General features: G+C 41.9%; 1 pseudogene; it reads left to right on the top strand.

The window, feature by feature from the left end:
* The first annotated feature begins 1677 nt into the window (after positions 1 to 1677).
* LOC130683519 (eukaryotic translation initiation factor 3 subunit J-like) lies at positions 1678 to 5091 on the top strand (annotated as a pseudogene).
* Positions 5092 to 16269: the final 11178 nt, after the last annotated feature.

The following is a 16269-nucleotide window of genomic DNA, read 5'->3' as shown; positions in this document are numbered from 1 at the left end:
GATAATTCTAGGTACCAGGTATCACCATACCAAGTTGTTACAATATTTTGACTATATTCCTTATGCTATACATTACATCCCGGTTACTTATTTATTTTACCATTGGAAGTGTGTTTATATATATATATATATATTTTTTTTTTGTGAGGGCATCTCTCATATTTACTGATCAAATAGTTGTTAACCACAATAAATTTCTGTATAGGGGGGTCAATACTCAATGCACAATCATTAATCCACCCCAAGCCTAATTTTCGTCAGTCTCCAATCTTCCGATCAGCATGTTTATGACCTTTATTTTGAATTCTTTTTCAGGAAGATTGGTTAAATCTATCTCCCCAGACCCTCTCTCAGGGGTTGTCTGGGTCATTCTGGACTGGACCAAATTCTTCTGCCTCTTAATGGTGATAGAGGTAGCTATACGCAGGCAGCGTGCGTGTCAGCTTGGAGAACAAAGTCCTTTCCTGTTTTCCGTTCACCTTGCCCTTCTCTGCTGCCTGTATCAGTTACTGGCACTCCTGGAGCAGACTCCGGAAAAATCCCCTAAGCTGCCGTGGGCATGGTTGCCATCAGGTTAGCACAGAGCCCACCAGGAAGTCACAGGCATGCCGGGGGTTCTTGCCTGTGAGAGTGGCGCCCCTCTGCCTGCACTGGGCAGCTGCACGCGGACTGCAGTCTTTGGGTCTGGTGCAGGCGGCTGTAAGCTGGGAGGAGATTCTGGGGAACTGCTGGGGCGTGGCTGCTCTGCCGCCACTGCGGGCACGTGCAGTCACTCCTGGGCTACTGGGAAGCCCTTGTCGGGGGCCACACCGGCTGTTGGAACTACTGGCAGGCTGGTTATTGTCATGAGGGGCTTCAGAGCTGCTCTGCTGCCCAGCGGGTTACGGCACCTGGAGTTCCGCAGGACTCCCAGCTGCCGCGCTGAGTGTGCTGGGATGACTCCATTCAGCTGTGAGGTCCCTGTCCCTTTAAGACTTTCAGAAAGTACTCGCATTTCTTTTGTCCCAGAGGAGCTGGTTGTGGGGACCCCTCGCAGATTTTGCTTTACCATTTCTCTAATATCCAGCACACCGTGCACTGTGTCTGCGGTCTCAGTGCAGATTACCAGAGTTGGTTGTTTAGCAGTCCTGGGCTTCCACTCCCTCCCCGCTCAGACTCATTTCCTCCCGCTGGGGAGCTGGGGTGGGGAGAGCATTCGGTCCCGCCCGGCCACGGCTTGAATCTTACCCCCTTCGTGAGATGCTGAGTTCTCACAGATGTACATGTACCAGGCTCTTGTACTGTATCCACTGGTCTCTCTTTTAGGAATAGTTATATTTGCTGTGTTTTCAAAAATATATATGGTTTTGGGAGGAGATTTCTGCTGCCTTACTCTCACCACCATCTTGGCTCCTCCCCCCACATCCTGAAAAAATTTTATTTTTCTCAAGTTCCAAGTGTTTCTCCAGTCACCTCTGGGGATGAGTGCATGTCACCAGCATCCAGCACCCAGTCTGCTTTCCAGCTAGGACACCTTTCCAGGTTTCTGACTCAGCTAGCTCTTTTACAAAGACTTGAACACCTACAAAAATGTAGGATGCGGCCCCGTGCCGGCCATCCACAGCAAAGCCAGTGATTCACCTCCGCCACGCCAGCTCCGCGCTCGTTCCGCGCACCCACGCGCACACCTGGCCCGAGATGGCGGCGGCGGCAGCGGGGGACTCCAACTCCTAGGATGCTGACACGTTCTCCGTGGAAGACCCGGTGCGGAAGGTGGGGGGCGGCAGCGGTCCCGCCGCTGGGGACCGCTGGGAAGGCGAGGACGAGGACGAGGGCGTCAAGGATAACTGGGATGATGATGATGACGAAAAAAAGAGGAAGTAGAAGTAAAATCAGAAGTAAAAGTTTCAGAAAAGAAAAAAATAGCAGAGAAGATAAAAGAGAAAGAACGGCAGCAGAAGAAAAGGCAAGAAGATAATAAAAAGAGGTTAGAAGAACATGAAGAACCTAAAGTGCTAACACCAGAAGAACAATTAGCAGATAAACTGCGGCTAAAGAAATTACAGGAAGAGTCAGACCTTGAATTAGCCATAGAAACTTTTGGTGTTAATAACACAGTTTGTGGAATAGATGCTATGAACCCATCTTCAAGAGATGACTTCACAGAATTTGGAAAGTTACTAAAAGACAAAATTACACAATATGAAAAGTCATTATATTATGCCAGTTTTTTGGAAGCCTTAGTTCGAGATGTATGTATTTCATTGGAAAGTGATGACTTGAAAAAGATTACCAATTCATTGACTGTACTTTGCAGTGAAAAACAGAAGCAAGAAAAGCAAAGCAAAGCCAAAATGAAGAAGAAAGGTGCGGTTCCTGGAGGGGGATTAAAGGCCACCATGAAGGACGATCTGGCAGATTATGGTGGTTATGATGGAGGGTATGTACAAGACTATGAAGACTTCATGTGACATTTTATCTTCTCCTGGTGTCTTCTTTCTGTTGCCCACAATCCCTTCAACATGTAGCACAACTTCCTTTCCTTTCAGTTCTGCCAAATGCTACAATCAGAAGTGCAGTATCTTTTATGCTGGTTATTTAACCCCTTGACACTTAGGTGCTAATGTGTGAACAAGGGAACTTGGATCTTGCTGCCAAGGGGTTAAAATTGGGAACCTCAGTTGCTACTAAATCATAGTTAAAAAAAGAAACCTAATAATGTTGTCATTGTTGTTGATTCCACAAGAACAGTCACTAAATTGGAAACTAAAGTTGCAAAACGACGAAAAATCTGTGTAGTATTTACCAGCACCATTCAGTAATACAGCCTTAACCATACCTCCTTGAACTACTTCATAACTTGTCAAGAAAAGCAGTTTGCAACAAGGGAATGTGGTGTGCACCTAGTATTAAAATTGCTTTGTCTTAAAATTGAGCATGAGGATATTAGAAATACATTGTGAAGAAGACTGCTCAGAGTGAAGATACCGTGGCTGAAAAGCACTAGTTTGATACTTAAAATCAAATGACCAAACCCTCCAACTTTGAATCTGAAGAAGGTAAACCTCTCCATTATTGCATTACAAGTTGTGGAATCTCTTGAATGCAGCATAGACTGTCTAGTTATATTTATCAGACTGTTCTACTGATGGAGTACTTCAGGTTGGGGAGGGGATACTACCTGTTTTATTTGCCTCTTTTAAGTGTCTGAGAAACAAATCTCCTTTGTTCTCCTAGGCTACAATGGAATAACTTTAACAGGGTTTTGGCATTTACTTCCCTTTATAAAACATGCTCAGCAAACTGCACCAGTTACAGTTTGGCAAATTGTTATGTTAACAATTATGACATTGTCAATGTTTTATAAAGCAACTAATTTAATAAAATCACTATTGTGAGGACTTAATTGTGTTATCTCCCAAGAGATATTTTTGGAGAGTAGAGAACACCACTCTTGGGACTAGAGTTCTCAATATGCTTACAAAGTTTAATAAGTGCTTGATAAGTAGTTAATAGCTTTAAAAGAAAAATGAGTCGCCAGGCCCTTAAGTGCTACCCTAGAGCAACAAAGGTATAGGGCTGCCTTCTTATTTATTTGGGGAAATTGTTTAGATACTAAAGCCTAACTAGGTACCTAGAAGAACTATTTATTTGGAGTAATTGCGCTTATAACTCAGGTTATGCCTCTAAGCATAGATTGGGTGATTTTTATTATATATTGTCTTTTAAGCAATTTAACCAAATTGGTGGTTGGAGTCTTTTTTTGAAACCATCACAAAATCAAAAGTAGGGACAAAACAGAAGATGTTCTTAATTTCTCTTACATAGGAAATTGTGGTCTATGGAACTTTGATTGAGACTCCTAAGTGGAAGACAGGACCATCTAAATGATTTGAGGAATTAACAAAGCAGTGACTACAGAGCAATAATGACAGCAAATAAAGAATGTTTTAAGACAGACAAGGGCTATGATTTCCTTAGCAGTAATAATGACATACACTGAATTTAAAATTATTTTATTACAGAGATCAGTTTCTAAGAAATGGAAATGTATCATCTGTTACTGAACTGTGTAAATAATATTAAATTCCTTTGAAACTGGAAAAAAAAATGTAGGATGCTAGGATCCCTGCCAGTACAGGCGGGGTCTTCTCACTGTGTCTGTAATATGGAGGATGCTGAGTGGCACTGGTTGGCTCTTGACACCAATCTCTACCCCCTTCTCTGCAGGTGTTGGAAGCCCAGGAACATTTCACAGATGCCCTTGACAGCAGAGTTCCACCAATAAAATGTACTTGTGTGAAATCCGGAGGGTAGAAAGGAGGTGGAAGCCGTTCTTTCCTCCTCTGGGGCGGCAGATGTACAGGCTGCATGTTGGCCTCCATGCACCCCACCAGTCACCAGGCAGCAATGACCTCAGCAGTAGTTTCCAGAAGTTTCCTGGGTTCTGAGTGGCAACAGCAACTGTGAGTCTGTGGAAAGCAGCTACAGCAAAGTAAACTGAAAGCTAGTGGGGTGCAGTGCCCCCACCCTCAGCTTTCACCACTAGCCCCTCCAATGAAAAGAACCAATTGTTTGTATACAAGCTTTCTGTTTGTTTGTTTGAAATATCTACAGTGATTTCTGTTTTCCTGTCTATGGTAACTGTAAAATGTCTGCAAATTCTTTGAGTCTTTTTTCTTCAAAAGGTTTCAATGTGAGCTGGATTTAGTGACTGACTTTTAACCATTCATGTTATGTGACAGAAGTGATGCTATATGCTTTCTGAGGCTAGGTCATAAAAAGTGTAATTTCCATCTGTCTCCCTCTCTGGATTGCTCACTCTGGAGGAGGCCAGCCATCACGCTGTGGGGACATTCAATCATGGAGCATGGGGACAGGCCCATATGAGGAGGACTGAGGCGCCCTCCAGCATCCGGCACCACCGTGGGAGCCATGTAAGTGAGCAGCACACCTTGAAAGTGGACCTCCAGCCTGTGAAGCCTTCAGATCTGCAGCCCTGGCAGAGATCTTGAGACCCTCATGAAAGACCCAGAGCCAGAACTGCCCAAACTACTCCTGAATTCTTGGCTCACAGAAATTGTGAGGAATAAATGTTTATTGCTATTTTAAGCCACTATTTTGCTGTGATCTGTTGCACAGCACCAGATAATCAATACACTGTCTGATGCAGGGGTTGAGCCGGATAGACGTGAGACTCTCTGAGCGGGTGTAGTAATGAATGATGCCCACGGGTGGTTGGGGACTTTGGCTCTAGACTCTAGCTCTTCTCTACCATAATATTTGCCATGCCAACAACCCATAGACATTCCTGGGCACAACGTTCCTTGACCTCCTATTATGTAAAGAGGACAGAAGTACCAAATGTGCAAATATAAAGTATGGTTTTATTGTTTCTTGGGGAAACTTACAAAGAGAATGGTAACAGGGGATTGGGCCAGACTTAGCTGGCCCAGGTGCCCATTGGCTAGGGGCCCTGTAGGGAGGGAGCCTGCCTGGAATGTATCACGTTTATACGATGGCAAGGCAGGAACATCTACACGACTAACAGTGGAAACTCCAATGATGAAAGAAGCGATCTCATTAGAAAGGTGGAGGCTGTTTTTCCATTGAGCTGGTTGGTTCCTGCTGAACTAGCTCTGCTGAGCTACTGAAAGGGGAAAGGGACTATGTCTCCAAGACTATCCAACTGGCTTCACCTCCTAGATTCCTGACACTTCACTGATCCCCATTCCTAGGTGATGCATGAACCTTATCATCATCTAGAATGTTCAGTCTTTCACTCTCTGAACATAAGCTCTTGTCCTTCCAGTTCTCACTCAAGTAGATCCACTGTCCCAAGTTCTTCACCTGCATCAAAACCTCCTACCTGGTGGCCCATTTTCTCCTAGGTCCTACTTATCTAAACCCCCAAGTGGCCTCTTTACTAGGCCACCATCGAATTACTCCTCCTACAACTCAAGCTGGATCATGTCTCTTCTCTGCCTAAAACATCAGTAGTTCTTGCTTTGTAGTTCTTATTTGCTAATTTGCTTGTTATTTGCATGTAAGTATTTAACAATTTGTACTTTAATTCCTTACCAGATGGCTAGGATTGGTTATGAGTTCATACACTTCAATGAGAGAAAATTATGTATTTTATTGAGAAGCCAATATTAGAAGCGTTGTAGGTGGCCCGGGGCAGGCTGGGGCTCCCTCTGTGGTGGTATCTTGGGCTTCACTCTCCTCCCTCCGGCACCCAACCCTGAAGTCACATCCTTCTCTATTACGACTTCACTGAGCTCCCTGGGACAAGAAGAATAATGCCAAATCTTTTTAACTTTTAAAAGGAATAATAAAACTTATTGTTATTACCTCATTTTAGATAAGAATTTTAAATTGTCCCTAATGTTTTACCCTCCATCCGTCTCAAGTAGCTTCTGCGCCAGGTTTTTCTCACGTGAGGGACTGACGGTTCTGTACATATTCCTGAGCCAAAGCCGCCTTCTCCAGGAAAAGCCCTTCTAAAAAAATAGAAAGGAGGTATAAATTCCAGACATCCCCTGCTTTCTCCAGCACAGTACTTGATCCTCCTCAAATTTACCTGATTCTTACCCTCTTCTGAGAGTTTATCCAGATGAGCAAGGAAGCCCCTTGGAGGAAAACACACACACAGATAATAATTAGTGATTCATGCTATTTTTCATGTCTCTCACAATGTGTATCTCTGACTTATTAGGACCAAATGGGTACCTCAGTCCATCATCACAAGCAAAATCACTACAGACCTGGGATCCTGAAAATCATTCCATGCATGCTGAGCTTCAGAACTTCTCCGTATCTGTCCCTTATAGCCCCACAGTGTCCCTGGGGAGACCTTTGTATGTGGCTTGGCATGGAGTGTAGGCAGGATTTCAGCCCCACTCACCTTCTTGGCCACTGGCCAAGTGCCCTTGTGCAGTAAGCGAACGGCTCAAGCACACCGGGCAGAAGCGTTTCACTCTCTCCAGAGGCATTTTACACCAGTATCCTTTGGACTCAGTCTCACATGTGTCACTTGCTGGTGGGTGGGGGAGAAGGTGCTTCCGTTTCCCTACTGCTTTCTCCTACAGGTTGAATCACACCAACTTATTGCTGAGTCCAACTAACTCACTAACTTTCACGTGTCAGACTCTCACTGCCAAGTGAATGGGTTGTGAAATCAGCTTAAAGGTCATGACCAGCACTGAAACACAAAATATTCTTTTGAATACAAATGGAATAGAAAAAAATCAGAGTGCATAATAAGTTTGTTTTAGAAACTACTCATGCCTATATGGTACGTGTAGTGGGTCATGACATAAAATGGAGCTCACAGCCCAAGCACAATGATCAGTGGAGAAGTCCCCAGTGGGAAGGAACCGTCTTCTTCCTGCTACTCGCTCTCAGTATGACCATGGGGCAAGATCATTTCCTTTTCTCCTTCTCCATTTCTTTATTATAAGAAGTAGAGATAAATTCCTGACTGAGGTTTCTCCCAGTTAAAATTCTGTGAGGTTTGGTTAAAGGCAACAGACACTGGGGACCTGAAAGCCAGTAGGATGCGAAGGGATGATTGACAGGAAGGGCTCATATATTCGACCTTCCATCAGCTTTGAAGGAGACTAGCATCCAGGACCATGTGGCCTTCTCTGCCCTTTCCCCAGAGCCTCTGAGCAGTCCACTGGCCAGGCCTCATGTCCACCCCCAGCAGGAAGGGTACAACCAAAACCTTTCCCCCTCCAGTCGTTTTCCTTCCAGGCCTCGTGACAGCAGATGCGTCTGTGCCAGTCGCATTCTAACTCAGCTTTGGCTGGGGAGCTGCTTCTGAGAGGCAGTAGGGTAAGTACTCTTCCTGCCTTTGATGGTTTCCTCACCGTAAAATGATGTGTTTGAAATAGATGAGTTCTAACCTTTCCTCTAGTTCTAAAATTCTACTTTGCAATGGCCAGATCAATATTTACCTTGAGCCTCCTTCATCCAGCACTGCCTTTCTACGGGAGCACATCTGTTTTGAAAGAAAACATGATCATGATTATCTAACATGATGACCACTATTTCCAAATCTTTATTCAACTTTTTATTTTAAATATCATCTACCAGTGGGATGATAACGGTTTTGAGGACAGGAATTCTGTTCTATTTAACTGTCCTTGGACTCTTCCACAGTACCTAACTTGAGATCGTGAGATAGCTTGCAATATATTTCACTGATTGTTTTAGATAACATTCAACAGCTAATCCCTAATAAAAACTCTTGGAACTAGGAACAGAAGTTATCTGCGAGGATCCTAAACAGCATCACTGTTTTAAAGTCCAGAACAAGAGTGGAAAAAAAAAAAAGAACAAGAGTACAGTGCCTATTATTACTGTGACTGTTCATTAATGTTGAGGAGGTCCTAATCAATGTGATAAGAAAAGTGAAGTATTGTAAGGGAAGAGACAAACATATTTGCATTTGAAGTGATGAATAACCTAAAAAGCTCAAGAGGACCAACTAAAATTTTATTGGAAATAATATGAGAATTCACTAAGATACAAAATCAAGAGATCAATATACAAAACTCAAAAGCATTCCTATATACCATGGATAACTAATTTTAAAATGGAAGAAAGATCCCATTTACATCAGCAAAAATGCATAAAGTACCTCAGGGTAAACTTAACAAAAAACGTCTAAGAACTATGTGATGAAAACATTAAAACTCTTCTGGAGGACTTTAAGAAGATATGAATACATGACCCGAGATACCATATTCCTAAATTGTTGTAAAGATATAAGTTCTCCCCAAATTTACCTACTAATATAAAGCAATCTTATTCAAATCCCATGATAATTTTTTTTTTTTAGATAATTATTTTTTATTGAAGGGTAGTTGACGAACAGCATTACATTACATTAGTTTCAAGTGTACAACACAGTGATGAAACATTTATATACATAATTCTAGGTTCCAGCTATCACCCTACCAAGCTGTTACAATATCTTGACTATATTCCTTATGCTATACATTACATCCCGGTTACTTATTTATTTTACCATTGGAAGTCTGTCCTTTTTTTTTTTTTTTTTTGTGAGGGCATCTCTCATATTTATTGATCAAATGGTTGTTAACGACAATAAAATTCTGTATAGGGGAGTCAATGCTCAATGCACAATCATTAATCCACCCCAAGCCTAATTTTCGTCAGTCTCCAATCTTCTGAGGCATAACTAACAAGTTCTTACATGGAGAAAAAATTCTTACATAATGAATAAGTTACATAGTGAACAGTACAAGGGCAGTCATCACAGAAACTTTCGGTTTTGCTCATGCATTATGAACTCTAAACAGTCAGTTCAAATATGAATACTCATTTGGTTTTTATACTTGATTTATATGTGGATACCACATTTCTCTCTTTATTATTATTATTTTTAATAAAATGCTGGAGTGGTAGGTAGATACAAGATAAAGGTAGAAAACATAGTTTAGTGTTGTAAGAGAGCAGATGTAGATGATCAGGTGTGTGCCTGTAGACTATGTGTTAATCCAAGCTAGACAAGGGCAATAAAACATCCACGTATGCAGAAGATTTCTCTCAGAATGGGGGGGTGAGGTTCTAAGCCTCACCTCTGTTGATCCCCAATTTCTCACCTGATGACCCCCCTGCCACTGTGCCTGTCTTAGGTTGTTCCTCCCTTGAGGAATCTTACCCGTCTCTGGCTAACCAGTCATCTTCCGGGGCCATACAGGGAAATGTAAAGTTGGTAAGTGAGAGAGAAGCCTTATTGTTTGAAATGGTTAGCTTTTTATTTCTTTGCATATTTATGCCCTGTAGCTTCTATGCCCAGCATTTGTCTTGAGGTATCTTTACCACTTGGAAGAATTATGATACTTGGTAAATTTGATATGAGGCACGAATTCTATTTAAGGGTTGTAATTAGGAAGGAAGAAGAAAAGCTATAGAAGTAGCAGGCGGAAGAAAACATGGGAAGATTGATTATTTCTTTGACATATCTTCTTGTAGAGTAACTTCAGCATGTATAGGTTTTAAGCTACTACTTAAATTGCGCACACACATTAACATAAGAGGAGTATAGTTACATAACCACAGCATACCTGTAATTACCAGCCATCTCCAGTGAAACCAAGAAAACCAGTTAGGCACCTTAGGCATTTGTGAAAACTTATCTATGATATGGTGGATATTGTCCAACTGAACTTGAACAGTTTGAGAGAAATCAGACAAATTAAAACAACCCATTCCTTGGGAATGTTCACATCCCTTATGTTCTTTTAACAGTAAATAGTCTGTAGTTGTAAGATTTTGGAGTGCTACAATTTGCACTTCTCCTAATTCTTGGTTGAGTTCCAACAGTATAGATCCAGTCAAATTTGTTGTTTTACTGTATGCACAGGCCAGCTTAGATATCTCCTTCATTCCCATGGCAAGTCCAGGAGCTGGTGGGATGAGTGCATCTACAGCTGTAGCAGTGCGTGGATCTTTGTTGGGGTTTTTTGATGAGCATGTTCTGGCATGAGTCTTCCAGAGAGTGCTGATGTTGGAAGTTCTCTTTCATATCGTATCTTAGTTCATTTTTGGGGTAGCCAAATTAGGCTTTGATCTTCTGTATAAACGCAAACAGACCCTTTGCATACACTTTTATATGCCCTTTATACCCTTGTGTAGAAATCATTGGAGGTTACCACACAGGAACTGCCCTTTTTTTTGTTGTTGTTTTGTTTTGTTTTTGGTATCACTAATCTACACTTACGTGACGAATATTATGTTTACTGGCTCTCCCCTATACCAGGTCCCCCCTATAAACCCCTTTACAGTCACTGTCCATCAGCATAGCAAAATGTTGTAGAATCACTACTTGCCTTCTCTGTGTTGTACAGCCCTCCCTTTTCTCCTACCCCCCCATGCATGTTAATCTTAATACCCCCCTACTTCTCTCCCCCCTTATCCCTCCCTACCCACCCATCCTCCCCAGTTCCTTTCCCTTTGGTACCTGTTAGTCCATTCTTGAGTTCTGTGATTCTGCTGCTGTTTTGTTCCTTCAGTTTTTCCTTTGTTCTTATATTCCACAGATAAGTGAAATCATTTGGTATTTCTCTTTCTCCGCTTGGCTTGTTTCACTGAGCATAATACCCTCCAGCTCCATCCACGTTGCTGCAAATGGTTGGATTTGCCCTTTTCTTATGGCTGAGTAGTATTCCATTGTGTATATGTACCACATCTTCTTTATCCATTCATCTACTGATGGACACTTGGGTTGCTTCCATTTCTTGGCTATTGTAAATAGTGCTGTGATAAACATAGGGGTGCATCTGTCTTTTTCATACTGGGCTGCTGCATTCATAGGATAAATCCCTAGAATTGGAATTCCTGGGTCAAATTGTATTTCTATTTTAAACATTTTGAGAAACCTCCATACTGCTCTCCACAATGGTTGAACTAATTTACATTCCTGCCAACAGTGTAGGAGGGTTTCCCTTTCTCCACAACCTCGCCAACACTTGTTGTTGTTTGTCTTTTGGATGGTGGCAATCCTAACTGGTGTGAGGTGATATCTCATTGTGGTTTTAATTTGCATTTCTCTGATGACAAGCTATGTGGAGCATCTTTTCATGTGTCTGTTGGCCATCTGAATTTCTTCTTTAGAGAACTGTCTATTCAGCTCAGCCCATTTTTTAATTAGATTTTTTGCTTTTTGTTTGTTGAGGTGTGTGAGCTCTTTTTGTTTCTTGAGGTGTGTAAGATTTATTGAATCTCTCATTTATGAATATATTCTCCGATACTGTAGTATACCTTTCTCTTCTATTGATGGTGTCCTTTGCTGTACAGAAGCTTTTCAGCTTGATACAGTCCCACTTGTTCATTTTTGCTTTTGTTTCCCTTGCACAGGGAGATAGGTTCATGAAGAAGTCACTCATATTTATGTCCAAGAGATTTTTGCCTATGTTTTTTTCTAAGAGTGTTATGGTTTTATGACTGACATTCAGGTCTTTGATTCATTTCTAGTTTACTTTTGTGTATGGGGTTCGACAGTGATCCAGTTTCATTTTCTTACATGTAGCTGTCCAGTTTTGTCAGCACCATGTGTTGAAGAGACTGTCATTTCCCCACTGTATGTCCATGGCTCCTTTATCGAATATTAATTGACCATATATGTTTGGGTTTATGTTTGGAGTCTCTATTTTGTTCCACTGGTCTGTGTGTCTGTGCTTATGCCAGTACCAAATTGTTTTGATTACTGTGGCTTTGTAGTAGAACTTGACATTGGGGAGCGAGATCCCCCCCCACTTTATTCTTCCTTCTCAGGATTGCTTTGGCTCTTCGGAGTCTTCAGTCGTTCCATATGAATTGTTGAAGTATTTGTTCCAGTTCGTTGAAGAATACTATTGGTTATTTGATAGGGATTGCATCTAATGTGTATATTGCTTTGGGCAGGATGGCCATTTTGACGATATTAATTCTTCCCAGCCAGGAGCATGGGATGAGTTTCCATTTGTTAGTGTCCTCTTTAATTTCTCTTAAGAGTGTCTTGTAGTTTTCAGGGTATAGGTCTTTCACTTCCTTGGTTAAGCTTATTCCTAGGAATTTTATTCTTTTTGATGCTATTGTGAATGAAATTGTTTTCCTGGTTTCTCTTTTTATTAGTTCATTGTTAGTGTATAGGAGAGCCACAGATTTCTGTGTGTTAATTTTGTATCCTGCAACTTTGCTGAATTCCGATATTAGTTCTAGTAGTTTTGGAGTGGAGTCTTTAGGGTTTTTGATGTACAATATCATGTCATCTGCAAATAGTGACAGTTTGACTTCTTCTCTACCAATCTGGATTCCTTGTATTTCTTTGTTTTGTCCAATTGCCGTGGCTTGGACCTCCAGTACTATGTTGAATAACAGTGGGGAGTGCAGGCATCCCTGTCTTGTTCCCGATCTCAGAGGAAAAGCTTTCAGCCTCTTGCTGTTAGCTGTGATGTTAGCTGTGGGTTTGTCATATATGGCCTTTGTTATGTTGAGGTACTTGCCCTCTATACCCATTTTGTTGAGAGTTTTTATCATGAATGGGTGTTGAATTTTCTTGAAGGCTTTTTCAGCATCTAGGATATGATCATGTGGTTTTTGTACTTCCTTCCAAGATATTGGTCTGTAGTTTTCTTTTTTGGTGGGGTCTTTGCCTGGTTTTGATATTATGGTGATGTTGGCTCCATAGAATGAGTTTGGGTGTATTCCCTCCTCTTCTATTTTTTGGAAAACTTTAAGGAGAATGGGTAGTATGTCTTCTCTGTATGTCTGATAAAATTCCGAGGTAAATCCATCTGGCCCTGGGGTTTTGTTCTTGGGTAGTTTTTTGATTACCGCTTCAATTTCATTGCTGGTAATTGGTCTGTTTACATTTTCTGTTTCTTTCTGTGTCAGTCCTGGAAGGTTGTATTTTTCTAGGAAGTTGCCCATTTCTCCTACATTTTCCAGCTTGTTAGCATATAGGTTTTCATAGTATTCTCTAATAATTCTTTGTATTTCTGTGGGGTCCGTCGTGATTTTTCCTTTCTCGTTTCTGATTCTGTTGATGTGTGTTGATTCTCTTTTTCTCTTAATAAGTCTGGCTAGAGACTTATCTATTTTGTTTATTTTCTCAAAGAACCAGCTCTTGGTTTCATTGATTTTTTTCTATTGTTTTATTCTTCTCAATTTTATTTATTTCTTCTCTGATCTTTATTATGTCCCTCCTTCTGCTGACCTTAGGCCTCATTTGTTCTTCATTTTCCAATTTCGATAATTGTGACATTAGACTATTCATTTGGGATTGTTCTTCCTTCTCTAAATATGCCAGAATTGCTACATACTTTCCTCTTAAGACTGCTTTCGCTGCATCCCACAGTAGTTGGGGTTTTGTGTTGTTGTTTTCATTTGTTTCCATATATTGCTTGATCTCTATTTTAATTTGGTCATTGATCCATTGATTATTTAGGAGCGTGTTGTTAAGCCTCCATGTGTTTGTCAGCCCTTTTGCTTTCTTTGTACAATTTATTTCTAGTTTCATACCTTTGTGGTCTGAAAAGTTGGTTGGTAGGATTTCAATCTTTTTTATTTTACTGAGGCTCCTTTTGTGAGCTAGTATGTCATCTTTTCTGGAGAATGTTCCATGTGTATTTGAGAAGAATGTGTATCCTGTTGCTTTTGGATGTAGAGTTCTATAGATGTCTATTAGTTCCATCTGTTCTAGTGTGTTGTTCAGTGCCTCTGTGTCGTTACTTATTTTCTGTCTGGTGGATCTGTCCTTTGGAGTGAGTGGTGTGCTGAAGTCTCCCAAAATGAATGCTTTGTGTTCTTTTTCCTCTTTTAATTTTGTTAGTCTTTGTTTAACATATGTTCGTGCTCCTGTATTGGGTGCATGTGTATTTACAATGGTTATATCCTCTTGTTGGCCTGACCCCTTTATCATTATGTAATGTCCTTCTTTATCTCTTGTGACTTTCTTTGTTTTGAAGTCTATTTTGTCTGATACTAGTACTGCAACCCCTGCCTTTTTCTCCCTGTTGTTTGCATGAAATATCTTTTTCCGTCCCTTAACTTTTAGTCTGTGCATGTGTTTGGGTTTGAGGTGAGTCTCTTGTAAGCAGCATATAGATGGGTCTTGCTTTTTTATCCATTCTATTACTCTGTGTCTTTTGATTGGTGCATTCAGTCCATTTACATTTAGGGTAATTATTGAAAGATATGTACTTATTGCCATTGCAGGATTTAAGTTTGTGGTTACCAAAGGTTCAAGGTTAGCTTCTTTACTATCTTACTCTCCAACTTAACTCACTTATTGAGCTATTATAAACACTGTCTGATGATTCTTTGTTTCTCTCCCTTCTTATTCCTTCTCCTCCATTCTTCATATGTTGGGTGTTTTGTTCTGCGCTCTTTTTAGGTCTGCTCCCATCTAGAGCAGTCCCTCTAAAATACCCTGTTGAGGTGGTTTGTGGGAGGCAAATTCCCTCAACTTTTGCTTGTTTGGGAATTGTTTAATCCCTCCTTCATATTTAAATGATAATCGTGCTGGGTACAGTATCCTTGGCTCGGGGCCCTTCTGTTTCATTGCATTAAATATATCATGCTATTCTCTTCTGGCCTGTAAGTTTCTGTTGAGAAGTGTGATGATAGCCTGGTGGTTGTCCTTTGTAGGTGACCTGTGTTCTCTCTCTGGCTGCCTTTAATACTCTGTCCTTGTCCTTGATCTTTGCCATTTTAATTATTATGTGTCTTGGTATTGTCCTCTTTGGGTCCCTTCTGTTGGGAGTTCTGTGTGCTTCTGTAGTCTGAGCAACTATTTCCTCCCCCAGTTTGGGGAAGTTTTCAGCAATTCTTTCTTCAAAGATACTTTCTATCCCTTTTTCTCCCTCTTCTTCTTCTGGCACCCCTATAATGCAGATATTGTTCCTTTTGGATTGGTCACACAGTTCTCTTAATATTGTTTCATTTCTGGAGATCCTTTTGTCTCTCTCTGCATCAGCTTCTACGCATTCCTGTTCTCTGGTTTCTAGTGCATTGATGGCCTCTTGCATCCCATCCATTCTGCTTTTAAGTCCTTCCAGAGATTGTTTTATTTCTGTAGTCTCCCTCTGTACTTGCTCCTTTAGGTCTTGCATATTTCTCTGCAGATCCATCAGCATGTTTATGATTTTTATTTTGAATTCTTTTTCCAGGAGACTGGTTAAGTCTATCTCCGCAGGTCCTCTCTCAGGGGTTGTCTGGCCTGTTTTGGAGTGGACAAATTCTTCTGCCTTTTCATGGTGATAGCGGTGGCTGTAGGCAGGTAGCAGGTGTGTCAGCTGGGAGAAGAAAGTCCTTTCCTGCTTGCTGGGCACCTTGCCCTTCTCCACTGCCTGTGTCGGTTACCCGCACCTGTGGAGCAGCCACCGGTTTAATCCCCTAAGCTGCTGTGCACGGGGTCTCAGCACAGAGCCCTGCGGGGAGTGGCAGGTGTGTCGAGTGCACTCCCCCATGAAAGTGTCGGCCCTGCCGTGCTGGTGTGTGCTGGCAGCGGCCTTTCGGTCTGGCCTGGGCGGCTGTGCATTGGGCTGGAATTCCACCTGGCTCCTGGGGGCACAGCTGCTCCTGGTCTGCTCTTCTGCCGCTGCCACCAGCTCCCGCAGTCTGCTCCCGGTCCCCCCTGGTGCTGCCAGCACGTGTGGGTTGCTCCTGGGCCTTTCAGTTGCTGCCACCGCAGGCTCGCTCGTGCCTCTCCCCAGCTGCTTGGTCGCTGCCACTGTGGGCTTGCACAGGCCTCTCCCAGGCCCCTCTGGCGCT

The sequence above is a fragment of the Manis pentadactyla genome, chromosome 4, assembly GCF_030020395.1.
Source record: "Manis pentadactyla isolate mManPen7 chromosome 4, mManPen7.hap1, whole genome shotgun sequence".
In the NCBI taxonomy this organism is placed as follows: Eukaryota; Metazoa; Chordata; class Mammalia; order Pholidota; family Manidae; genus Manis; species Manis pentadactyla.
Note: the sequence above shows the minus strand (reverse complement) of the source record. Positions and strands in the feature narration are given on the sequence as shown.